At 39.9% G+C, this 25804-nt stretch overlaps 17 non-coding genes across 17 annotated transcripts; all 17 read left to right on the forward strand.

The window, feature by feature from the left end:
• Positions 1 to 438: 438 nt before the first annotated feature.
• trnat-ugu (transfer RNA threonine (anticodon UGU)) lies at positions 439 to 510 on the forward strand. Its single transcript has one exon. It is a non-coding gene; the product is annotated as a tRNA-Thr (tRNA).
• A 1671-nt stretch (positions 511 to 2181) lies between these two features.
• trnaa-ugc (transfer RNA alanine (anticodon UGC)) lies at positions 2182 to 2253 on the forward strand. Its single transcript has one exon. It is a non-coding gene; the product is annotated as a tRNA-Ala (tRNA).
• A 700-nt stretch (positions 2254 to 2953) lies between these two features.
• On the forward strand, positions 2954 to 3025 carry trnaa-ugc (transfer RNA alanine (anticodon UGC)). The gene has a single exon. It is a non-coding gene; the product is annotated as a tRNA-Ala (tRNA).
• Positions 3026 to 5356: 2331 nt separating this feature from the next.
• Positions 5357 to 5428, forward strand: trnaa-cgc (transfer RNA alanine (anticodon CGC)). Its single transcript has one exon. It is a non-coding gene; the product is annotated as a tRNA-Ala (tRNA).
• A 1243-nt stretch (positions 5429 to 6671) lies between these two features.
• On the forward strand, positions 6672 to 6744 carry trnaa-ugc (transfer RNA alanine (anticodon UGC)). Its single transcript has one exon. It is a non-coding gene; the product is annotated as a tRNA-Ala (tRNA).
• Positions 6745 to 7801: 1057 nt separating this feature from the next.
• trnaa-ugc (transfer RNA alanine (anticodon UGC)) lies at positions 7802 to 7873 on the forward strand. The gene has a single exon. It is a non-coding gene; the product is annotated as a tRNA-Ala (tRNA).
• Positions 7874 to 9193: 1320 nt separating this feature from the next.
• Positions 9194 to 9265, forward strand: trnaa-ugc (transfer RNA alanine (anticodon UGC)). The gene has a single exon. It is a non-coding gene; the product is annotated as a tRNA-Ala (tRNA).
• A 1244-nt stretch (positions 9266 to 10509) lies between these two features.
• On the forward strand, positions 10510 to 10581 carry trnaa-cgc (transfer RNA alanine (anticodon CGC)). Its single transcript has one exon. It is a non-coding gene; the product is annotated as a tRNA-Ala (tRNA).
• Positions 10582 to 13065: 2484 nt separating this feature from the next.
• trnaa-cgc (transfer RNA alanine (anticodon CGC)) lies at positions 13066 to 13137 on the forward strand. Its single transcript has one exon. It is a non-coding gene; the product is annotated as a tRNA-Ala (tRNA).
• Positions 13138 to 14381: 1244 nt separating this feature from the next.
• Positions 14382 to 14453, forward strand: trnaa-cgc (transfer RNA alanine (anticodon CGC)). Its single transcript has one exon. It is a non-coding gene; the product is annotated as a tRNA-Ala (tRNA).
• A 1396-nt stretch (positions 14454 to 15849) lies between these two features.
• On the forward strand, positions 15850 to 15921 carry trnaa-cgc (transfer RNA alanine (anticodon CGC)). Its single transcript has one exon. It is a non-coding gene; the product is annotated as a tRNA-Ala (tRNA).
• Positions 15922 to 17861: 1940 nt separating this feature from the next.
• trnaa-cgc (transfer RNA alanine (anticodon CGC)) lies at positions 17862 to 17933 on the forward strand. The gene has a single exon. It is a non-coding gene; the product is annotated as a tRNA-Ala (tRNA).
• A 1941-nt stretch (positions 17934 to 19874) lies between these two features.
• On the forward strand, positions 19875 to 19946 carry trnaa-cgc (transfer RNA alanine (anticodon CGC)). The gene has a single exon. It is a non-coding gene; the product is annotated as a tRNA-Ala (tRNA).
• Positions 19947 to 21266: 1320 nt separating this feature from the next.
• trnaa-cgc (transfer RNA alanine (anticodon CGC)) lies at positions 21267 to 21338 on the forward strand. Its single transcript has one exon. It is a non-coding gene; the product is annotated as a tRNA-Ala (tRNA).
• Positions 21339 to 22582: 1244 nt separating this feature from the next.
• On the forward strand, positions 22583 to 22654 carry trnaa-cgc (transfer RNA alanine (anticodon CGC)). Its single transcript has one exon. It is a non-coding gene; the product is annotated as a tRNA-Ala (tRNA).
• A 1320-nt stretch (positions 22655 to 23974) lies between these two features.
• Positions 23975 to 24046, forward strand: trnaa-ugc (transfer RNA alanine (anticodon UGC)). Its single transcript has one exon. It is a non-coding gene; the product is annotated as a tRNA-Ala (tRNA).
• A 1320-nt stretch (positions 24047 to 25366) lies between these two features.
• Positions 25367 to 25438, forward strand: trnaa-ugc (transfer RNA alanine (anticodon UGC)). Its single transcript has one exon. It is a non-coding gene; the product is annotated as a tRNA-Ala (tRNA).
• Positions 25439 to 25804: the final 366 nt, after the last annotated feature.

Consider the following 25804-nt stretch of genomic DNA (forward strand, 5'->3'; position numbering starts at 1 on the left):
TATAGGGATAGGAAGCTGTTTTGAGAAACAACCCATAAAAAAGTCCACCGCTCGATCAACTCACCGGAAACAGTCTCGTCTATTTCAAAATAAAAGCTACAGTGTATGTTTAGATTACCTGGTTTAATTTTAATCCAGGTTATCTTTTAGTTATCTTGGTTAGAACCTTGGGCGAGTGCACAGTGGTTATAGGTTAGGGTGTTTGCCTCACAACTGGAGTGTGCATGTTCGCCCCATGCTGTGGGGGTTTCTGCCAGGTACTCTGGTTTCCTCCCCCAATCCAAAGACATGCATGATAGGCCGATTGGCATGTCCGTAGTGTATGAATGGGTGTGTGAGTGTGCTCTGTGATGGATTGGCACCCTGTACCTACAGGCAGAAGCAACCAGGATTTGGGCTAAAATCCTGGTACTATTGATTCTTATTTCTTACAGCTGTGGGGATGTAGCTCAGTGGTAGAGCACATGCTTTGTATGGTTGAGGTCCTGGGTTTGATCCCCAGCATCTCCAAGGGGTGTAGTGTTTCAAACTTTACAAGAACTGTTCCATTGCCTTGCTGGGGGCTGCAACAATAGAAACACTTGGGGAGTTTGGTATGTCTTCTGTGGGTCTCTACTGGTAATTTCTTGCCTTCCCTGAGACAGTCATAGTATTTCTTTGATCCATTTGTCACCAACCCTGTTCCTGGAGATCTATCTTGCTAAAGACATTAGCTACAACCATAATCGTGCCACATGACCATCTAATCGTTGCCTTAAGAAGTTTTTGATCAACTAAAACAGGTGTGTTAGATATCTGTTGGGGAAGAAACCCTTTTTTGTAAATATCTTTGACTTTTCATCTTGTTGAAAACTCTTTCTGTACCTACAGGCAGAAGCAACCAGGATTTGGGCTAAAATCCTGGTACTATTGATGCTCTCTAACTTGTCAAGCTAGAGTGGTCTTCTCAAGTACCAGTTCCATTCATCTTTACAGACTGACCTCAATTAGCATCTGACCTCAAACGTCCTATTTGCCCACAAGTGCGGGGATGTAGCTCAGTGGTAGAGTGCATGCTGGATTTATTGGTATTTCTATTGGAAACCATTAGAATTTCTGTGTTGGTTTCTATTGTTTTTTTCAGCAGGGTAGTTTATGTATGGGGTGTTAGAATCAGTCTATAGGGTTAAAAACTGGACCCTGAGACAGTCATAGTATTTCTTTGATCCATTCGTCACCAACCCTGTTCCTGGAGATCTATCTTGCTAAAGACATTAGCTACAACCATAATCGTGCCACATACCATCTAATCATTGCCTTAAGAAGTTTTTGATCACCTAAAACAGGTGTGTTAGATATCTGTTGGGGAAGAAACCTTTTTTGTAAATATCTTTGGCTTTTCATCTTGTTGAAAACTCTTTCTGTACCTACAGGCAGAAGCAACCAGGATTTGGGCTAAAATCCTGATCCTATTGATGCGTTTGGGGCAAATTTACAACTTGTACTTTGCCTACTACTGGTAAAAGCTGATGAAATCGCTCCCTCAACTTGAAAACAATTACCTTGTCAAGCTAGAGTGGTCTTCGCAAGTACAAGTTCCATTCATGAATGACCTCAATTATCATCTGACCTCAAACGACCTATTTGCCTACAAGTGTGGGGATGTAGCTCAGTGGTAGAGTGCATGCTGGATTTATTGGTATTTCTATTGGAAACCATTAGAATTTCTGTGTTGGTTTCTATTGTTTTTTTTCAGCAGGGTAGTTTATGTATGGGGTGTTAGAATCAGTCCATAGGGTTAAAAACTGGACCCTGAGACAGTCATAGTATTTCTTTGATCCATTCGTCACCAACCCTGTTCCTGGAGATCTATCTTGCTAAAGACATTAGCTACAACCATAATCGTGCCACATGACCATCTAATCGTTGCCTTAAGAAGTTTTTGATCAACTAAAACAGGTGTGTTAGATATCTGTTGGGGAAGAAACCTTTTTTGTAAATATCTTTGGCTTTTCATCTTGTTGAAAACTCTTTCTGTACCTACAGGCAGAAGCAACCAGGATTTGGGCTAAAATCCTGGTACTATTGATGCTCTCTAACTTGTCAAGCTAGAGTGGTCTTCTCAAGTACCAGTTCCATTCATGTTTACAGACTGACCTCAATTATCATCTGCCCTCAAACGTCCTATTTGCCTCCAAGTGTGGGGATGTAGCTCAGTGGTAGAGCGCATGCTTTGCATGTATGAGGTCTCGGGTTCGATCCCTGACATCTCCAAGGTAAATAGTCTTTAAGACTTTAGAAAAACTGTTCCATTTCCTTGCTGGGGGCCATAACAATAGAAACCCTGGGGTAGTTTGGTATGTTTTCAATGGAAACTCTAATGGTGCCTGTGGGTCTGTATTGGTAAATTCTTGCCTTCTATTGGTGGCCATACTATTAAGGTCCAGTAATGGTTTTCCAGTGGATTTATTGGTATTTCTATTGGAAACCATTAGAATTTCTGTGTTGGTTTCTATTGTTTTTTTCAGCAGGGTAGTTTATGTATGGGGTGTTAGAATCAGTCTATAGGGTTAAAAACTGGACCCTGAGACAGTCATAGTATTTCTTTGATCCATTCGTCACCAACCCTGTTCCTGGAGATCTATCTTGCTAAAGACATTAGCTACAGCCATAATCGTGCCACATGACCATCTAATCGTTGCCTTAAGAAGTTTTTGATCAACTAAAACAGGTGTGTTAGATATCTGTTGGGGAAGAAACCTTTTTTGTAAATATCTTTGGCTTTTCATCTTGTTGAAAACTCTTTCTGTACCTACAGGCAGAAGCAACCAGGATTTGGGCTAAAATCCTGGTACTATTGATGCTCTCTAACTTGTCAAGCTAGAGTGGTCTTCTCAAGTACCAGTTCCATTCATGTTTACAGACTGACCTCAATTATCATCTGCCCTCAAACGTCCTATTTGCCTCCAAGTGTGGGGATGTAGCTCAGTGGTAGAGCGCATGCTTTGCATGTATGAGGTCTCGGGTTCGATCCCTGACATCTCCAAGGTAAATAGTCTTTAAGACTTTAGAAAAACTGTTCCATTTCCTTGCTGGGGGCCATAACAATAGAAACCCTGGGGTAGTTTGGTATGTTTTCAATGGAAACTCTAATGGTGCCTGTGGGTCTGTATTGGTAAATTCTTGCCTTCTATTGGTGGCCATACTATTAAGGTCCAGTAATGGTTTTCCAGTGGATTTATTGGTATTTCTATTGGAAACCATTAGAATTTCTGTGTTGGTTTCTATTGTTTTTTTCAGCAGGGTAGTTTATGTATGGGGTGTTAGAATCAGTCTATAGGGTTAAAAACTGGACCCTGAGACAGTCATAGTATTTCTTTGATCCATTCGTCACCAACCCTGTTCCTGGACATCTATCTTGCTAAAGACATTAGCTACAACCATAATCGTGCCACATGACCATCTAATCATTGCCTTAAGAAGTTTTTGATCAACTAAAACAGGTGTGTTAGATATCTGTTGGGGAAGAAACCCTTTTTTGTAAATATCTTTGGCTTTTCATCTTGTTGAAAACTCTTTCTGTACCTACAGGCAGAAGCAACCAGGATTTGGGCTAAAATCCTGGTACTATTGATGCTCTCTAACTTGTCAAGCTAGAGTGGTCTTCTCAAGTACCAGTTCCATTCATCTTTACAGACTGACCTCAATTATCATCTGACCTCAAACGTCCTATTTGCCTACAAGTGCGGGGATGTAGCTCAGTGGTAGAGTGCATGCTGGATTTATTGGTATTTCTATTGGAAACCATTAGAATTTCTGTGTTGGTTTCTATTGTTTTTTTCAGCAGGGTAGTTTATGTATGGGGTGTTAGAATCAGTCTATAGGGTTAAAAACTGGACCCTGAGACAGTCATAGTATTTCTTTGATCCATTCGTCACCAACCCTGTTCCTGGAGATCTATCTTGCTAAAGACATTAGCTACAACCATAATCGTGCCACATGACCATCTAATCGTTGCCTTAAGAAGTTTTTGATCAACTAAAACAGGTGTGTTAGATATCTGTTGGGGAAGAAACCCTTTTTGTAAATATCTTTGACTTTTCATCTTGTTGAAAACTCTTTCTGTACCTACAGGCAGAAGCAACCAGGATTTGGGCTAAAATCCTGGTACTATTGATGCTCTCTAACTTGTCAAGCTAGAGTGGTCTTCTCAAGTACCAGTTCCATTCATCTTTACAGACTGACCTCAATTATCATCTGACCTCAAACGTCCTATTTGCCTACAAGTGCGGGGATGTAGCTCAGTGGTAGAGTGCATGCTGGATTTATTGGTATTTCTATTGGAAACCATTAGAATTTCTGTGTTGGTTTCTATTGTTTTTTTCAGCAGGGTAGTTTATGTATGGGGTGTTAGAATCAGTCTATAGGGTTAAAAACTGGACCCTGAGACAGTCATAGTATTTCTTTGATCCATTCGTCACCAACCCTGTTCCTGGAGATCTATCTTGCTAAAGACATTAGCTACAACCATAATCGTGCCACATGACCATCTAATCGTTGCCTTAAGAAGTTTTTGATCAACTAAAACAGGTGTGTTAGATATCTGTTGGGGAAGAAACCCTTTTTGTAAATATCTTTGACTTTTCATCTTGTTGAAAACTCTTTCTGTACCTACAGGCAGAAGCAACCAGGATTTGGGCTAAAATCCTGGTACTATTGATGCTCTCTAACTTGTCAAGCTAGAGTGGTCTTCTCAAGTACCAGTTCCATTCATCTTTACAGACTGACCTCAATTATCATCTGACCTCAAACGTCCTATTTGCCTACAAGTGCGGGGATGTAGCTCAGTGGTAGAGTGCATGCTGGATTTATTGGTATTTCTATTGGAAACCATTAGAATTTCTGTGTTGGTTTCTATTGTTTTTTTCAGCAGGGTAGTTTATTTATGGGGTGTTAGAATCAGTCTATAGGGTTAAAAACTGGACCCTGAGACAGTCATAGTATTTCTTTGATCCATTCGTCACCAACCCTGTTCCTGGACATCTATCTTGCTAAAGACATTAGCTACAACCATAATCGTGCCACATGACCATCTAATCATTGCCTTAAGAAGTTTTTGATCAACTAAAACAGGTGTGTTAGATATCTGTTGGGGAAGAAACCCTTTTTTGTAAATATCTTTGGCTTTTCATCTTGTTGAAAACTCTTTCTGTACCTACAGGCAGAAGCAACCAGGATTTGGGCTAAAATCCTGGTACTATTGATGCTCTCTAACTTGTCAAGCTAGAGTGGTCTTCTCAAGTACCAGTTCCATTCATGTTTACAGACTGACCTCAATTATCATCTGCCCTCAAACGTCCTATTTGCCTCCAAGTGTGGGGATGTAGCTCAGTGGTAGAGCGCATGCTTCGCATGTATGAGGTCTCGGGTTCGATCCCTGACATCTCCAAGGTAAATAGTCTTTAAGACTTTAGAAAAACTGTTCCATTTCCTTGCTTGGGGCCATAACAATAGAAACCCTTGGGTAGTTTGGTATGTTTTCAATGGAAACTCTAATGGTGCCTGTGGGTCTGTATTGGTAAATTCTTGCCTTCTATTGGTGGCCATACTATTAAGGTCCAGTAATGGTTTTCCAGTGGATTTATTGGTATTTCTATTGGAAACCATTAGAATTTCTGTGTTGGTTTCTATTGTTTTTTTCAGCAGGGTAGTTTATTTATGGGGTGTTAGAATCAGTCTATAGGGTTAAAAACTGGACCCTGAGACAGTCATAGTATTTCTTTGATCCATTCGTCACCAACCCTGTTCCTGGACATCTATCTTGCTAAAGACATTAGCTACAACCATAATCGTGCCACATGACCATCTAATCGTTGCCTTAAGAAGTTTTTGATCAACTAAAACAGGTGTGTTAGATATCTGTTGGGGAAGAAACCCTTTTTGTAAATATCTTTGGCTTTTCATCTTGTTGAAAACTCTTTCTGTACCTACAGGCAGAAGCAACCAGGATTTGGGCTAAAATCCTGGTACTATTGATGCTCTCTAACTTGTCAAGCTAGAGTGGTCTTCTCAAGTACCAGTTCCATTCATCTTTACAGACTGACCTCAATTATCATCTGACCTCAAACGTCCTATTTGCCTACAAGTGCGGGGATGTAGCTCAGTGGTAGAGTGCATGCTGGATTTATTGGTATTTCTATTGGAAACCATTAGAATTTCTGTGTTGGTTTCTATTGTTTTTTTCAGCAGGGTAGTTTATGTATGGGGTGTTAGAATCAGTCTATAGGGTTAAAAACTGGACCCTGAGACAGTCATAGTATTTCTTTGATCCATTCGTCACCAACCCTGTTCCTGGACATCTATCTTGCTAAAGACATTAGCTACAACCATAATCGTGCCACATGACCATCTAATCATTGCCTTAAGAAGTTTTTGATCAACTAAAACAGGTGTGTTAGATATCTGTTGGGGAAGAAACCCTTTTTTGTAAATATCTTTGGCTTTTCATCTTGTTGAAAACTCTTTCTGTACCTACAGGCAGAAGCAACCAGGATTTGGGCTAAAATCCTGGTACTATTGATGCTCTCTAACTTGTCAAGCTAGAGTGGTCTTCTCAAGTACCAGTTCCATTCATGTTTACAGACTGACCTCAATTATCATCTGCCCTCAAACGTCCTATTTGCCTCCAAGTGTGGGGATGTAGCTCAGTGGTAGAGCGCATGCTTTGCATGTATGAGGTCTCGGGTTCGATCCCTGACATTCCAGTGGATTTATTGGTATTTCTATTGGAAACCATTAGAATTTCTGTATTGGTTTCTATTGTTTTTTTCAGCAGGGTAGTTTATGTATGGGGTGTTAGAATCAGTCAATAGGGTTAAAAACTGGACCCTGAGACAGTCATAGTATTTCTTTGATCCATTCGTCACCAACCCTGTTCCTGGAGATCTATCTTGCTAAAGACATTAGCTACAACCATAATCGTGCCACATACCATCTAATCATTGCCTTAAGAAGTTTTTGATCACCTAAAACAGGTGTGTTAGATATCTGTTGGGGAAGAAACCCTTTTTTGTGAATATCTTTGGCTTTTCATCTTGTTGAAAACTCTTTCTGTACCTACAGGCAGAAGCAACCAGGATTTGGGCTAAAATCCTGATCCTATTGATGCTCTCTAACTTGTCAAGCTAGAGTGGTCTTCTCAAGTACCAGTTCCATTCATGTTTACAGACTGACCTCAATTATCATCTGACCTCAAACGTCCTATTTGCCTCCAAGTGTGGGGATGTAGCTCAGTGGTAGAGTGCATGCTGGATTTATTGGTATTTCTATTGGAAACCATTAGAATTTCTGTGTTGGTTTCTATTGTTTTTTTTCAGCAGGGTAGTTTATGTATGGGGTGTTAGAATCAGTCTATAGGGTTAAAAACTGGACCCTGAGACAGTCATAGTATTTCTTTGATCCATTCGTCACCAACCCTGTTCCTGGAGATCTATCTTGCTAAAGACATTAGCTACAACCATAATCGTGCCACATGACCATCTAATCATTGCCTTAAGAAGTTTTTGATCAACTAAAACAGGTGTGTTAGATATCTGTTGGGGAAGAAACCTTTTTTGTAAATATCTTTGGCTTTTCATCTTGTTGAAAACTCCTTATGTACCTACAGGCAGAAGCTACCAGGATTTGGGCTAAAATCCTGGTACTATTGATGCTCTCTAACTTGTCAAGCTAGAGTGGTCTTCTCAAGTACCAGTTCCATTCATGTTTACAGACTGACCTCAATTATCATCTGCCATCAAACGTCCTATTTGCCTCCAAGTGTGGGGATGTAGCTCAGTGGTAGAGCGCATGCTTTGCATGTATGAGGTCTCGGGTTCGATCCCTGACATCTCCAAGGTAAATAGTCTTTAAGACTTTAGAAAAACTGTTCCATTTCCTTGCTGGGGGCCATAACAATAGAAACCCTTGGATAGTTTGGTATGTTTTCAATGGAAACTCTAATGGTGCCTGTGGGTCTGTATTGGTAAATTCTTGCCTTCTATTGGTGGCCATACTATTAAGGTCCAGTAATGGTTTTCCAGTGGATTTATTGGTATTTCTATTGGAAACCATTAGAATTTCTGTGTTGGTTTCTATTGTTTTTTTCAGCAGGGTAGTTTATGTATGGGGTGTTAGAATCAGTCTATAGGGTTAAAAACTGGACCCTGAGACAGTCATAGTATTTCTTTGATCCATTCGTCACCAACCCTGTTCCTGGACATCTATCTTGCTAAAGACATTAGCTACAACCATAATCGTGCCACATACCATCTAATCATTGCCTTAAGAAGTTTTTGATCACCTAAAACAGGTGTGTTAGATATCTGTTGGGGAAGAAACCCTTTTTTGTGAATATCTTTGGCTTTTCATCTTGTTGAAAACTCTTTCTGTACCTACAGGCAGAAGCAACCAGGATTTGGGCTAAAATCCTGATCCTATTGATGCGTTTGGGGCAAAGTTACAACTTGTACTTTGCCTACTACCGGTAAAAGCCGATGAAATCGCTCCCTCAACTTGAAAACAATTACCTTGTCAAGATAGAGTGGTCTTCTCAAGTACCAGTTCCATTCATGTTTACAGACTGACCTCAATTATCATCTGCCCTCAAACGTCCTATTTCCCTCCAAGTGTGGGGATGTAGCTCAGTGGTAGAGTGCATGCTGGATTTATTGTTATTTCTATTGGAAACCATTAGAATTTCTGTGTTGGTTTCTATTGTTTTTTTTCAGCAGGGTAGTTTATGTATGGGGTGTTAGAATCAGTCTATAGGGTTAAAAACTGGACCCTGAGACAGTCATAGTATTTCTTTGATCCATTCGTCACCAACCCTGTTCCTGGAGATCTATCTTGCTAAAGACATTAGCTACAACCATAATCGTGCCACATGACCATCTAATCATTGCCTTAAGAAGTTTTTGATCAACTAAAACAGGTGTGTTAGATATCTGTTGGGGAAGAAACCTTTTTTGTAAATATCTTTGGCTTTTCATCTTGTTGAAAACTCCTTATGTACCTACAGGCAGAAGCTACCAGGATTTGGGCTAAAATCCTGGTACTATTGATGCTCTCTAACTTGTCAAGCTAGAGTGGTCTTCTCAAGTACCAGTTCCATTCATGTTTACAGACTGACCTCAATTATCATCTGCCATCAAACGTCCTATTTGCCTCCAAGTGTGGGGATGTAGCTCAGTGGTAGAGCGCATGCTTTGCATGTATGAGGTCTCGGGTTCGATCCCTGACATCTCCAAGGTAAATAGTCTTTAAGACTTTAGAAAAACTGTTCCATTTCCTTGCTGGGGGCCATAACAATAGAAACCCTTGGATAGTTTGGTATGTTTTCAATGGAAACTCTAATGGTGCCTGTGGGTCTGTATTGGTAAATTCTTGCCTTCTATTGGTGGCCATACTATTAAGGTCCAGTAATGGTTTTCCAGTGGATTTATTGGTATTTCTATTGGAAACCATTAGAATTTCTGTGTTGGTTTCTATTGTTTTTTTCAGCAGGGTAGTTTATGTATGGGGTGTTAGAATCAGTCTATAGGGTTAAAAACTGGACCCTGAGACAGTCATAGTATTTCTTTGATCCATTCGTCACCAACCCTGTTCCTGGAGATCTATCTTGCTAAAGACATTAGCTACAACCATAATCGTGCCACATACCATCTAATCATTGCCTTAAGAAGTTTTTGATCACCTAAAACAGGTGTGTTAGATATCTGTTGGGGAAGAAACCCTTTTTTGTGAATATCTTTGGCTTTTCATCTTGTTGAAAACTCTTTCTGTACCTACAGGCAGAAGCAACCAGGATTTGGGCTAAAATCCTGATCCTATTGATGCTCTCTAACTTGTCAAGCTAGAGTGGTCTTCTCAAGTACCAGTTCCATTCATGTTTACAGACTGACCTCAATTATCATCTGACCTCAAACAACCTATTTGCCTACAAGTGTGGGGATGTAGCTCAGTGGTAGAGTGCATGCTGGATTTATTGTTATTTCTATTGGAAACCATTAGAATTTCTGTGTTGGTTTCTATTGTTTTTTTTCAGCAGGGTAGTTTATGTATGGGGTGTTAGAATCAGTCTATAGGGTTAAAAACTGGACCCTGAGACAGTCATAGTATTTCTTTGATCCATTCGTCACCAACCCTGTTCCTGGAGATCTATCTTGCTAAAGACATTAGCTACAACCATAATCGTGCCACATGACCATCTAATCATTGCCTTAAGAAGTTTTTGATCAACTAAAACAGGTGTGTTAGATATCTGTTGGGGAAGAAACCTTTTTTGTAAATATCTCTGGCTTTTCATCTTGTTGAAAACTCTTTCTGTACCTACAGGCAGAAGCAACCAGGATTTGGGCTAAAATCCTGGTACTATTGATGCTCTCTAACTTGTCAAGCTAGAGTGGTCTTCTCAAGTACCAGTTCCATTCATGTTTACAGACTGACCTCAATTATCATCTGACCTCAAACGTCCTATTTGCCTCCAAGTGTGGGGATGTAGCTCAGTGGTAGAGCGCATGCTTCGCATGTATGAGGTCTCGAGTTCGATCCCTGACATCTCCAAGGTAAATAGTCTTTAAGACTTTAGAAAAACTGTTCCATTTCCTTGCTGGGGGCCATAACAATAGAAACCCTTGGGTAGTTTGGTATGTTTTCAATGGAAACTCTAATGGTGCCTGTGGGTCTGTATTGGTAAATTCTTGCCTTCTATTGGTGGCCATACTATTAAGTTCCAGTAATGGTTTTCCAGTGGATTTATTGGTATTTCTATTGGAAACCATTAGAATTTCTGTATTGGTTTCTATTGTTTTTTTCAGCAGGGTAGTTTATGTATGGGGTGTTAGAATCAGTCTATAGGGTTAAAAACTGGACCCTGAGACAGTCATAGTATTTCTTTGATCCATTCGTCACCAACCCTGTTCCTGGAGATCTATCTTGCTAAAGACATTAGCTACAACCATAATCGTGCCACATACCATCTAATCATTGCCTTAAGAAGTTTTTGATCACCTAAAACAGGTGTGTTAGATATCTGTTGGGGAAGAAACCCTTTTTTGTGAATATCTTTGGCTTTTCATCTAGTTGAAAACTCTTTCTGTACCTACAGGCAGAAGCAACCAGGATTTGGGCTAAAATCCTGATCCTATTGATGCGTTTGGGGCAAAGTTACAACTTGTACTTTGCCTACTACCGGTAAAAGCCGATGAAATCGCTCCCTCAACTTGAAAACAATTACCTTGTCAAGATAGAGTGGTCTTCGCAAGTACCAGTTCCATTCATGTTTACAGACTGACCTCAATTATCATCTGACCTCAAATGACCTATTTGCCTACAAGTGTGGGGATGTAGCTCAGTGGTAGAGTGCATGCTGGATTTATTGGTATTTCTATTGGAAACCATTAGAATTTCTGTGTTGGTTTCTATTGTTTTTTTTCAGCAGGGTAGTTTATGTATGGGGTGTTAGAATCAGTCTATAGGGTTAAAAACTGGACCCTGAGACAGTCATAGTATTTCTTTGATCCATTCGTCACCAACCCTGTTCCTGGAGATCTATCTTGCTAAAGACATTACCTACAACCATAATCGTGCCACATACCATCTAATCATTGCCTTAAGAAGTTTTTGATCAACTAAAACAGGAGTGTTAGATATCTGTTGGGGAAGAAACCCTTTTTTGTAAATATCTTTGGCTTTTCATCTTGTTGAAAACTCTTTCTGTACCTACAGGCAGAAGCAACCAGGATTTGGGCTAAATTCCTGATCCTATTGATGCGTTTGGGGCAAAGTTACAACTTGTACTTTGCCTACTACCGGTAAAAGCCGATGAAATCGCTCCCTCAACTTGAAAACAATTACCTTGTCAAGATAGAGTGGTCTTCGCAAGTACCAGTTCCATTCATGTTTACAGACTGACCTCAATTATCATCTGACCTCAAATGACCTATTTGCCTACAAGTGTGGGGATGTAGCTCAGTGGTAGAGTGCATGCTGGATTTATTGTTATTTCTATTGGAAACCATTAGAATTTCTGTGTTGGTTTCTATTGTTTTTTTTCAGCAGGGTAGTTTATGTATGGGGTGTTAGAATCAGTCTATAGGGTTAAAAACTGGACCCTGAGACAGTCATAGTATTTCTTTGATCCATTCGTCACCAACCCTGTTCCTGGAGATCTATCTTGCTAAAGACATTAGCTACAACCATAATCGTGCCACATGACCATCTAATCATTGCCTTAAGAAGTTTTTGATCAACTAAAACAGGTGTGTTAGATATCTGTTGGGGAAGAAACCTTTTTTGTAAATATCTCTGGCTTTTCATCTTGTTGAAAACTCTTTCTGTACCTACAGGCAGAAGCAACCAGGATTTGGGCTAAAATCCTGGTACTATTGATGCTCTCTAACTTGTCAAGCTAGAGTGGTCTTCTCAAGTACCAGTTCCATTCATGTTTACAGACTGACCTCAATTATCATCTGACCTCAAACAACCTATTTGCCTACAAGTGTGGGGATGTAGCTCAGTGGTAGAGTGCATGCTGGATTTATTGTTATTTCTATTGGAAACCATTAGAATTTCTGTGTTGGTTTCTATTGTTTTTTTTCAGCAGGGTAGTTTATGTATGGGGTGTTAGAATCAGTCTATAGGGTTAAAAACTGGACCCTGAGACAGTCATAGTATTTCTTTGATCCATTCGTCACCAACCCTGTTCCTGGAGATCTATCTTGCTAAAGACATTAGCTACAACCATAATCGTGCCACATGACCATCTAATCATTGCCTTAAGAAGTTTTTGATCAACTAAAACAGGTGTGTTAGATATCTGTTGGGGAAGAAACCTTTTTTGTAAATATCTCTGGCTTTTCATCTTGTTGAAAACTCTTTCTGTACCTACAGGCAGAAGCAACCAGGATTTGGGCTAAAATCCTGGTACTATTGATGCTCTCTAACTTGTCAAGCTAGAGTGGTCTTCTCAAGTACCAGTTCCATTCATGTTTACAGACTGACCTCAATTATCATCTGACCTCAAACGTCCTATTTGCCTCCAAGTGTGGGGATGTAGCTCAGTGGTAGAGCGCATGCTTCGCATGTATGAGGTCTCGGGTTCGATCCCTGACATCTCCAAGGTAAATAGTCTTTAAGACTTTAGAAAAACTGTTCCATTTCCTTGCTGGGGGCCATAACAATAGAAACCCTTGGATAGTTTGGTATGTTTTCAATGGAAACTCTAATGGTGCCTGTGGGTCTGTATTGGTAAATTCTTGCCTTCTATTGGTGGCCATACTATTAAGGTCCAGTAATGGTTTTCCAGTGGATTTATTGGTATTTCTATTGGAAACCATTAGAATTTCTGTGTTGGTTTCTATTGTTTTTTTCAGCAGGGTAGTTTATGTATGGGGTGTTAGAATCAGTCTATAGGGTTAAAAACTGGACCCTGAGACAGTCATAGTATTTCTTTGATCTATTCGTCACCAACCCTGTTCCTGGAGATCTATCTTGCTAAAGACATTAGCTACAACCATAATCGTGCCACATACCATCTAATCATTGCCTTAAGAAGTTTTTGATCACCTAAAACAGGTGTGTTAGATATCTGTTGGGGAAGAAACCCTTTTTTGTGAATATCTTTGGCTTTTCATCTTGTTGAAAACTCTTTCTGTACCTACAGGCAGAAGCAACCAGGATTTGGGCTAAAATCCTGATCCTATTGATGCTCTCTAACTTGTCAAGCTAGAGTGGTCTTCTCAAGTACCAGTTCCATTCATGTTTACAGACTGACCTCAATTATCATCTGACCTCAAACAACCTATTTGCCTACAAGTGTGGGGATGTAGCTCAGTGGTAGAGTGCATGCTGGATTTATTGTTATTTCTATTGGAAACCATTAGAATTTCTGTGTTGGTTTCTATTGTTTTTTTTCAGCAGGGTAGTTTATGTATGGGGTGTTAGAATCAGTCTATAGGGTTAAAAACTGGACCCTGAGACAGTCATAGTATTTCTTTGATCCATTCGTCACCAACCCTGTTCCTGGAGATCTATCTTGCTAAAGACATTAGCTACAACCATAATCGTGCCACATGACCATCTAATCATTGCCTTAAGAAGTTTTTGATCAACTAAAACAGGTGTGTTAGATATCTGTTGGGGAAGAAACCTTTTTTGTAAATATCTCTGGCTTTTCATCTTGTTGAAAACTCTTTCTGTACCTACAGGCAGAAGCAACCAGGATTTGGGCTAAAATCCTGGTACTATTGATGCTCTCTAACTTGTCAAGCTAGAGTGGTCTTCTCAAGTACCAGTTCCATTCATGTTTACAGACTGACCTCAATTATCATCTGCCCTCAAACGTCCTATTTCCCTCCATGTGTGGGGATGTAGCTCAGTGGTAGAGCGCATGCTTCGCATGTATGAGGTCTCTGGTTCGATCCCTGACATCTCCAAGGTAAATAGTCTTTAAGACTTTAGAAAAACTGTTCCATTTCCTTGCTGGGGGCCATAACAATAGAAACCCTTGGGTAGTTTGGTATGTTTTCAATGGAAACTCTAATGGTGCCTGTGGGTCTGTATTGGTAAATTCTTGCCTTCTATTGGTGGCCATACTATTAAGTTCCAGTAATGGTTTTCCAGTGGATTTATTGGTATTTCTATTGGAAACCATTAGAATTTCTGTATTGGTTTCTATTGTTTTTTTCAGCAGGGTAGTTTATGTATGGGGTGTTAGAATCAGTCTATAGGGTTAAAAACTGGACCCTGAGACAGTCATAGTATTTCTTTGATCCATTCGTCACCAACCCTGTTCCTGGAGATCTATCTTGCTAAAGACATTAGCTACAACCATAATCGTGCCACATACCATCTAATCATTGCCTTAAGAAGTTTTTGATCACCTAAAACAGGTGTGTTAGATATCTGTTGGGGAAGAAACCCTTTTTTGTGAATATCTTTGGCTTTTCATCTAGTTGAAAACTCTTTCTGTACCTACAGGCAGAAGCAACCAGGATTTGGGCTAAAATCCTGATCCTATTGATGCGTTTGGGGCAAAGTTACAACTTGTACTTTGCCTACTACCGGTAAAAGCCGATGAAATCGCTCCCTCAACTTGAAAACAATTACCTTGTCAAGATAGAGTGGTCTTCGCAAGTACCAGTTCCATTCATGTTTACAGACTGACCTCAATTATCATCTGACCTCAAATGACCTATTTGCCTACAAGTGTGGGGATGTAGCTCAGTGGTAGAGTGCATGCTGGATTTATTGGTATTTCTATTGGAAACCATTAGAATTTCTGTGTTGGTTTCTATTGTTTTTTTTCAGCAGGGTAGTTTATGTATGGGGTGTTAGAATCAGTCTATAGGGTTAAAAACTGGACCCTGAGACAGTCATAGTATTTCTTTGATCCATTCGTCACCAACCCTGTTCCTGGAGATCTATCTTGCTAAAGACATTAGCTACAACCATAATCGTGCCACATACCATCTAATCATTGCCTTAAGAAGTTTTTGATCAACTAAAACAGGAGTGTTAGATATCTGTTGGGGAAGAAACCCTTTTTTGTAAATATCTTTGGCTTTTCATCTAGTTGAAAACTCTTTCTGTACCTACAGGCAGAAGCAACCAGGATTTGGGCTAAATTCCTGATCCTATTGATGCGTTTGGGGCAAAGTTACAACTTGTACTTTGCCTACTACCGGTAAAAGCCGATGAAATCGCTCCCTCAACTTGAAAACAATTACCTTGTCAAGATAGAGTGGTCTTCGCAAGTACCAGTTCCATTCATGTTTACAGACTGACCTCAATTATCATCTGCCCTCAAACGTCCTATTTGCCTCCATGTGTGGGGATGTAGCTCAGTGGTAGAGCGCATGCTTCGCATGTATGAGGTCTCTGGTTCGATCCCTGACATCTCCAAGGTAAATAGTCTTTAAGACTTTAGAAAAACTGTTCCATTTCCTTGCTGGGGGCCATAACAATAGAAACCCTTGGGTAGTTTGGTATGTTTTCAATGGAAACTCTAATGGTGCCTGTGGGTCTGTATTGGTAAATTCTTGCCTTCTATTGGTGGCCATACTATTAAGTTCCAGTAATGGTTTTCCAGTGGATTTATTGGTATTTCTATTGGAAACCATTAGAATTTCTGTATTGGTTTCTATTGTTTTTTTCAGCAGGGTAGTTTATGTATGGGGTGTTAGAATCAGTCTATAGGGTTAAAAACTGGACCCTGAGACAGTCATAGTATTTCTTTGATCCATTCGTCACCAACCCTGTTCCTGGAGATCTATCTTGCTAAAGACATTAGCTACAACCATAATCGTGCCACATACCATCTAATCATTGCCTTAAGAAGTTTTTGATCACCTAAAACAGGTGTGTTAGATATCTGTTGGGGAAGAAACCCTTTTTTGTGAATATCTTTGGCTTTTCATCTAGTTGAAAACTCTTTCTGTACCTACAGGCAGAAGCAACCAGGATTTGGGCTAAAATCCTGATCCTATTGATGCGTTTGGGGCAAAGTTACAACTTGTACTTTGCCTACTACCGGTAAAAGCCGATGAAATCGCTCCCTCAACTTGAAAACAATTACCTTGTCAAGATAGAGTGGTCTTCGCAAGTACCAGTTCCATTCATGTTTACAGACTGACCTCAATTATCATCTGACCTCAAATGACCTATTTGCCTACAAGTGTGGGGATGTAGCTCAGTGGTAGAGTGCATGCTGGATTTATTGGTATTTCTATTGGAAACCATTAGAATTTCTGTGTTGGTTTCTATTGTTTTTTTTCAGCAGGGTAGTTTATGTATGGGGTGTTAGAATCAGTCTATAGGGTTAAAAACTGGACCCTGAGACAGTCATAGTATTTCTTTGATCCATTCGTCACCAACCCTGTTCCTGGAGATCTATCTTGCTAAAGACATTAGCTACAACCATAATCGTGCCACATACCATCTAATCATTGCCTTAAGAAGTTTTTGATCAACTAAAACAGGAGTGTTAGATATCTGTTGGGGAAGAAACCCTTTTTTGTAAATATCTTTGGCTTTTCATCTAGTTGAAAACTCTTTCTGTACCTACAGGCAGAAGCAACCAGGATTTGGGCTAAATTCCTGATCCTATTGATGCGTTTGGGGCAAAGTTACAACTTGTACTTTGCCTACTACCGGTAAAAGCCGATGAAATCGCTCCCTCAACTTGAAAACAATTACCTTGTCAAGATAGAGTGGTCTTCGCAAGTACCAGTTCCATTCATGTTTACAGACTGACCTCAATTATCATCTGACCTCAAATGACCTATTTGCCTACAAGTGTGGGGATGTAGCTCAGTGGTAGAGTGCATGCTGGATTTATTGTTATTTCTATTGGAAACCATTAGAATTTCTGTGTTGGTTTCTATTGTTTTTTTTCAGCAGGGTAGTTTATGTATGGGGTGTTAGAATCAGTCTATAGGGTTAAAAACTGGACCCTGAGACAGTCATAGTATTTCTTTGATCCATTCGTCACCAACCCTGTTCCTGGAGATCTATCTTGCTAAAGACATTAGCTACAACCATAATCGTGCCACATGACCATCTAATCATTGCCTTAAGAAGTTTTTGATCAACTAAAACAGGTGTGTTAGATATCTGTTGGGGAAGAAACCTTTTTTGTAAATATCTCTGGCTTTTCATCTTGTTGAAAACTCTTTCTGTACCTACAGGCAGAAGCAACCAGGATTTGGGCTAAAATCCTGGTACTATTGATGCTCTCTAACTTGTCAAGCTAGAGTGGTCTTCTCAAGTACCAGTTCCATTCATGTTTACAGACTGACCTCAATTATCATCTGCCCTCAAACGTCCTATTTGCCTCCAAGTGTGGGGATGTAGCTCAGTGGTAGAGTGCATGCTTCGCATGTATGAGTTCTCGGGTTCGATCCCTGACATCTCCAAGGTAAATAGTCTTCAAGACTTTAGAAAAACTGTTCCATTTCCTTGCTGGGGGCCATAACAATAGAAACCCTTGGGTAGTTTGGTATGTTTTCAATGGAAACTCTAATGGTGCCTGTGGGTCTGTATTGGTAAATTCTTGCCTTCTATTGGTGGCCATACTATTAAGGTCCAGTAATGGTTTTCCAGTGGATTTATTGGTATTTCTATTGGAAACCATTAGAATTTCTGTGTTGGTTTCTATTGTTTTTTTCAGCAGGGTAGTTTATGTATGGGGTGTTAGAATCAGTCTATAGGGTTAAAAACTGGACCCTGAGACAGTCATAGTATTTCTTTGATCCATTCGTCACCAACCCTGTTCCTGGACATCTATCTTGCTAAAGACATTAGCTACAACCATAATCGTGCCACATACCATCTAATCATTGCCTTAAGAAGTTTTTGATCAACTAAAACAGGTGTGTTAGATATCTGTTGGGGAAGAAACCCTTTTTTGTAAATATCTTTGGCTTTTCATCTTGTTGAAAACTCTTTCTGTACCTACAGGCAGAAGCAACCAGGATTTGGGCTAAAATCCTGATCCTATTGATGCGTTTGGGGCAAAGTTACAACTTGTACTTTGCCTACTACCGGTAAAAGCCGATGAAATCGCTCCCTCAACTTGAAAACAATTACCTTGTCAAGCTAGAGTGGTCTTCGCAAGTACCAGTTCCATTCATGTTTACAGACTGACCTCAATTATCATCTGACCTCAAATGACCTATTTGCCTACAAGTGTGGGGATGTAGCTCAGTGGTAGAGTGCATGCTGGATTTATTGGTATTTCTATTGGAAACCATTAGAATTTCTGTGTTGGTTTCTATTGTTTTTTTTCAGCAGGGTAGTTTATGTATGGGGTGTTAGAATCAGTCTATAGGGTTAAAAACTGGACCCTGAGACAGTCATAGTATTTCTTTGATCCATTCGTCACCAACCCTGTTCCTGGAGATCTATCTTGCTAAAGACATTACCTACAACCATAATCGTGCCACATACCATCTAATCATTGCCTTAAGAAGTTTTTGATCAACTAAAACAGGAGTGTTAGATATCTGTTGGGGAAGAAACCCTTTTTTGTAAATATCTTTGGCTTTTCATCTAGTTGAAAACTCTTTCTGTACCTACAGGCAGAAGCAACCAGGATTTGGGCTAAATTCCTGATCCTATTGATGCGTTTGGGGCAAAGTTACAACTTGTACTTTGCCTACTACCGGTAAAAGCCGATGAAATCGCTCCCTCAACTTGAAAACAATTACCTTGTCAAGATAGAGTGGTCTTCGCAAGTACCAGTTCCATTCATGTTTACAGACTGACCTCAATTATCATCTGACCTCAAATGACCTATTTGCCTACAAGTGTGGGGATGTAGCTCAGTGGTAGAGTGCATGCTGGATTTATTGTTATTTCTATTGGAAACCATTAGAATTTCTGTGTTGGTTTCTATTGTTTTTTTTTCAGCAGGGTAGTTTATGTATGGGGTGTTAGAATCAGTCTATAGGGTTAAAAACTGGACCCTGAGACAGTCATAGTATTTCTTTGATCCATTCGTCACCAACCCTGTTCCTGGAGATCTATCTTGCTAAAGACATTAGCTACAACCATAATCGTGCCACATGACCATCTAATCATTGCCTTAAGAAGTTTTTGATCAACTAAAACAGGTGTGTTAGATATCTGTTGGGGAAGAAACCTTTTTTGTAAATATCTCTGGCTTTTCATCTTGTTGAAAACTCTTTCTGTACCTACAGGCAGAAGCAACCAGGATTTGGGCTAAAATCCTGGTACTATTGATGCTCTCTAACTTGTCAAGCTAGAGTGGTCTTCTCAAGTACCAGTTCCATTCATGTTTACAGACTGACCTCAATTATCATCTGCCCTCAAACGTCCTATTTGCCTCCAAGTGTGGGGATGTAGCTCAGTGGTAGAGCGCATGCTTCGCATGTATGAGTTCTCGGGTTCGATCCCTGACATTTCCAAGGTAAATAGTCTTCAAGACTTTAGAAAAACTGTTCCATTTCCTTGCTGGGGGCCATAACAATAGAAACCCTTGGGTAGTTTGGTATGTTTTCAATGGAAACTCTAATGGTGCCTGTGGGTCTGTATTGGTAAATTCTTGCCTTCTATTGGTGGCCATACTATTAAGGTCCAGTAATGGTTTTCCAGTGGATTTATTGGTATTTCTATTGGAAACCATTAGAATTTCTGTGTTGGTTTCTATTGTTTTTTTCAGCAGGGTAGTTTATGTATGGGGTGTTAGAATCAGTCTATAGGGTTAAAAACTGGACCCTGAGACAGTCATAGTATTTCTTTGATCCATTCGTCACCAACCCTGTTCCTGGACATCTATCTTGCTAAAGACATTAGCTACAACCATAATCGTGCCACATACCATCTAATCATTGCCTTAAGAAGTTTTTGATCAACTAAAACAGGTGTGTTAGATATCTGTTGGGGAAGAAACCCTTTTTTGTAAATATCTTTGGCTTTTCATCTTGTTGAAAACTCTTTCTGTACCTACAGGCAGAAGCAACCAGGATTTGGGCTAAAATCCTGATCCTATTGATGCGTTTGGGGCAAAGTTACAACTTGTACTTTGCCTACTACCGGTAAAAGCCGATGAAATCGCTCCCTCAACTTGAAAACAATTACCTTGTCAAGCTAGAGTGGTCTTCGCAAGTACAAGTTCCATTCATGTTTACTGACTGACCTCAATTATCATCTGACCTCAAACGACCTATTTGCCTACAAGTGTGGGGATGTAGCTCAGTGGTAGAGTGCATGCTGGATTTATTGGTATTTCTATTGGAAACCATTAGAATTTCTGTGTTGGTTTCTATTGTTTTTTTTCAGCAGGGTAGTTTATGTATGGGGTGTTAGAATCAGTCAATAGGGTTAAAAACTGGACCCTGAGACAGTCATAGTATTTCTTTGATCCGTTCGTCACCAACCCTGTTCCTGGAGATCTATCTTGCTAAAGACATTAGCTACAACCATAATCGTGCCACATGACCATCTAATCATTGCCTTAAGAAGTTTTTGATCAACTAAAACAGGTGTGTTAGATATCTGTTGGGGAAGAAACCTTTTTTGTAAATATCTTTGGCTTTTCATCTTGTTGAAAACTCTTTCTGTACCTACAGGCAGAAGCAACCAGGATTTGGGCTAAAATCCTGGTACTATTGATGCTCTCTAACTTGTCAAGCTAGAGTGGTCTTCTCAAGTACCATTTCCATTCATGTTTACAGACTGACCTCAATTATCATCTGCCCTCAAACGTCCTATTTCCCTCCATGTGTGGGGATGTAGCTCAGTGGTAGAGCGCATGCTTCGCATGTATGAGGTCTCTGGTTCGATCCCTGACATCTCCAAGGTAAATAGTCTTTAAGACTTTAGAAAAACTGTTCCATTTCCTTGCTGGGGGCCATAACAATAGAAACCCTTGGGTAGTTTGGTATGTTTTCAATGGAAACTCTAATGGTGCCTGTGGGTCTGTATTGGTAAATTCTTGCCTTCTATTGGTGGCCATACTATTAAGGTCCAGTAATGGTTTTCCAGTGGATTTATTGGTATTTCTATTGGAAACCATTAGAATTTCTGTGTTGGTTTCTATTGTTTTTTTCAGCAGGGTAGTTTATGTATGGGGTGTTAGAATCAGTCTATAGGGTTAAAAACTGGACCCTGAGACAGTCATAGTATTTCTTTGATCCATTCGTCACCAACCCTGTTCCTGGAGATCTATCTTGCTAAAGACATTAGCTACAACCATAATCGTGCCACATACCATCTAATCATTGCCTTAAGAAGTTTTTGATCACCTAAAACAGGTGTGTTAGATATCTGTTGGGGAAGAAACCCTTTTTTGTGAATATCTTTGGCTTTTCATCTTGTTGAAAACTCTTTCTGTACCTACAGGCAGAAGCAACCAGGATTTGGGCTAAAATCCTGATCCTATTGATGCTCTCTAACTTGTCAAGCTAGAGTGGTCTTCTCAAGTACCAGTTCCATTCATGTTTACAGACTGACCTCAATTATCATCTGACCTCAAACAACCTATTTGCCTACAAGTGTGGGGATGTAGCTCAGTGGTAGAGTGCATGCTGGATTTATTGTTATTTCTATTGGAAACCATTAGAATTTCTGTGTTGGTTTCTATTGTTTTTTTTCAGCAGGGTAGTTTATGTATGGGGTGTTAGAATCAGTCTATAGGGTTAAAAACTGGACCCTGAGACAGTCATAGTATTTCTTTGATCCATTCGTCACCAACCCTGTTCCTGGAGATCTATCTTGCTAAAGACATTAGCTACAACCATAATCGTGCCACATGACCATCTAATCATTGCCTTAAGAAGTTTTTGATCAACTAAAACAGGTGTGTTAGATATCTGTTGGGGAAGAAACCTTTTTTGTAAATATCTCTGGCTTTTCATCTTGTTGAAAACTCTTTCTGTACCTACAGGCAGAAGCAACCAGGATTTGGGCTAAAATCCTGGTACTATTGATGCTCTCTAACTTGTCAAGCTAGAGTGGTCTTCTCAAGTACCAGTTCCATTCATGTTTACAGACTGACCTCAATTATCATCTGCCCTCAAACGTCCTATTTCCCTCCTTGTGTGGGGATGTAGCTCAGTGGTAGAGTGCATGCTTCGCATGTATGAGGTCTCTGGTTCGATCCCTGATATCTCCAAGGTAAATAGTCTTTAAGACTTTAGAAAAACTGTTCCATTTCCTTGCTGGGGGCCATAACAATAGAAACCCTTGGGTAGTTTGGTATGTTTTCAATGGAATCTCTAATGGTGCCTGTGGGTCTGTATTGGTAAATTCTTGCCTTCTATTGGTGGCCATACTATTAAGGTCCAGTAATGGTTTTCCAGTGGATTTATTGGTATTTCTATTGGAAACCATTAGAATTTCTGTGTTGGTTTCTATTGTTTTTTTCAGCAGGGTAGTTTATGTATGGGGTGTTAGAATCAGTCTATAGGGTTAAAAACTGGACCCTGAGACAGTCATAGTATTTCTTTGATCCATTCGTCACCAACCCTGTTCCTGGACATCTATCTTGCTAAAGACATTAGCTACAACCATAATCGTGCCACATACCATCTAATCATTGCCTTAAGAAGTTTTTGATCACCTAAAACAGGTGTGTTAGATATCTGTTGGGGAAGAAACCCTTTTTTGTGAATATCTTTGGCTTTTCATCTTGTTGAAAACTCTTTCTGTACCTACAGGCAGAAGCAACCAGGATTTGGGCTAAAATCCTGATCCTATTGATGCGTTTGGGGCAAAGTTACAACTTGTACTTTGCCTACTACCGGTAAAAGCCGATGAAATCGCTCCCTCAACTTGAAAACAATTACCTTGTCAAGATAGAGTGGTCTTCTCAAGTACCAGTTCCATTCATGTTTACAGACTGACCTCAATTATCATCTGACCTCAAATGACCTATTTGGCTACAAGTGTGGGGATGTAGCTCAGTGGTAGAGTGCATGCTGGATTTATTGTTATTTCTATTGGAAACCATTAGAATTTCTGTGTTGGTTTCTATTGTTTTTTTTCAGCAGGGTAGTTTATGTATGGGGTGTTAGAATCAGTCTATAGGGTTAAAAACTGGACCCTGAGACAGTCATAGTATTTCTTTGATCCATTCGTCACCAACCCTGTTCCTGGAGATCTATCTTGCTAAAGACATTAGCTACAACCATAATCGTGCCACATGACCATCTAATCATTGCCTTAAGAAGTTTTTGATCAACTAAAACAGGTGTGTTAGATATCTGTTGGGGAAGAAACCTTTTTTGTAAATATCTTTGGCTTTTCATCTTGTTGAAAACTCCTTATGTACCTACAGGCAGAAGCTACCAGGATTTGGGCTAAAATCCTGGTACTATTGATGCTCTCTAACTTGTCAAGCTAGAGTGGTCTTCTCAAGTACCAGTTCCATTCATGTTTACAGACTGACCTCAATTATCATCTGCCCTCAAACGTCCTATTTGCCTCCAAGTGTGGGGATGTAGCTCAGTGGTAGAGCGCATGCTTTGCATGTATGAGGTCTCGGGTTCGATCCCTGACATCTCCAAGGTAAATAGTCTTTAAGACTTTAGAAAAACTGTTCCATTTCCTTGCTGGGGGCCATAACAATAGAAACCCTTGGGTAGTTTGGTATGTTTTCAATGGAAACTCTAATGGTGCCTGTGGGTCTGTATTGGTAAATTCTTGCCTTCTATTGGTGGCCATACTATTAAGGTCCAGTAATGGTTTTCCAGTGGATTTATTGGTATTTCTATTGGAAACCATTAGAATTTCTGTGTTGGTTTCTATTGTTTTTTTCAGCAGGGTAGTTTATGTATGGGGTGTTAGAATCAGTCTATAGGGTTAAAAACTGGACCCTGAGACAGTCATAGTATTTCTTTGATCCATTCGTCACCAACCCTGTTCCTGGAGATCTATCTTGCTAAAGACATTAGCTACAACCATAATCGTGCCACATACCATCTAATCATTGCCTTAAGAAGTTTTTGATCACCTAAAACAGGTGTGTTAGATATCTGTTGGGGAAGAAACCCTTTTTTGTGAATATCTTTGGCTTTTCATCTTGTTGAAAACTCTTTCTGTACCTACAGGCAGAAGCAACCAGGATTTGGGCTAAAATCCTGATCCTATTGATGCGTTTGGGGCAAAGTTACAACTTGTACTTTGCCTACTACCGGTAAAAACCGATGAAATCGCTCCCTCAACTTGAAAACAATTACCTTGTCAAGATAGAGTGGTCTTCTCAAGTACCAGTTCCATTCATGTTTACAGACTGACCTCAATTATCATCTGACCTCAAATGACCTATTTGCCTACAAGTGTGGGGATGTAGCTCAGTGGTAGAGTGCATGCTGGATTTATTGGTATTTCTATTGGAAACCATTAGAATTTCTGTGTTGGTTTCTATTGTTTTTTTTCAGCAGGGTAGTTTATGTATGGGGTGTTAGAATCAGTCTATAGGGTTAAAAACTGGACCCTGAGACAGTCATAGTATTTCTTTGATCCATTCGTCACTAACCCTGTTCCTGGAGATCTATCTTGCTAAAGACATTAGCTACAACCATAATCGTGCCACATGACCATCTAATCGTTGCCTTAAGAAGTTTTTGATCAACTAAAACAGGTGTGTTAGATATCTGTTGGGGAAGAAACCTTTTTTGTAAATATCTTTGGCTTTTCATCTTGTTGAAAACTCTTTCTGTACCTACAGGCAGAAGCAACCAGGATTTGGGCTAAAATCCTGGTACTATTGATGCTCTCTAACTTGTCAAGCTAGAGTGGTCTTCTCAAGTACCAGTTCCATTCATGTTTACAGACTGACCTCAATTATCATCTGCCCTCAAACGTCCTATTTCCCTCCAAGTGTGGGGATGTAGCTCAGTGGTAGAGTGCATGCTTTGCATGTATGAGGTCTCGGGTTCGATCCCTGACATCTCCAAGGTAAATAGTCTTTAAGACTTTAGAAAAACTGTTCCATTTCCTTGCTGGGGGCCATAACAATAGAAACCCTTGGATAGTTTGGTATGTTTTCAATGGAAACTCTAATGGTGCCTGTGGGTCTGTATTGGTAAATTCTTGCCTTCTATTGGTGGCCATACTATTAAGGTCCAGTAATGGTTTTCCAGTGGATTTATTGGTATTTCTATTGGAAACCATTAGAATTTCTGTGTTGGTTTCTATTGTTTTTTTCAGCAGGGTAGTTTATGTATGGGGTGTTAGAATCAGTCTATAGGGTTAAAAACTGGACCCTGAGACAGTCATAGTATTTCTTTGATCCATTCGTCACCAACCCTGTTCCTGGAGA

This window comes from Ictalurus punctatus, chromosome 19 (assembly GCF_001660625.3).
Source record: "Ictalurus punctatus breed USDA103 chromosome 19, Coco_2.0, whole genome shotgun sequence".
Lineage (NCBI taxonomy): Eukaryota > Metazoa > Chordata > Actinopteri > Siluriformes > Ictaluridae > Ictalurus > Ictalurus punctatus.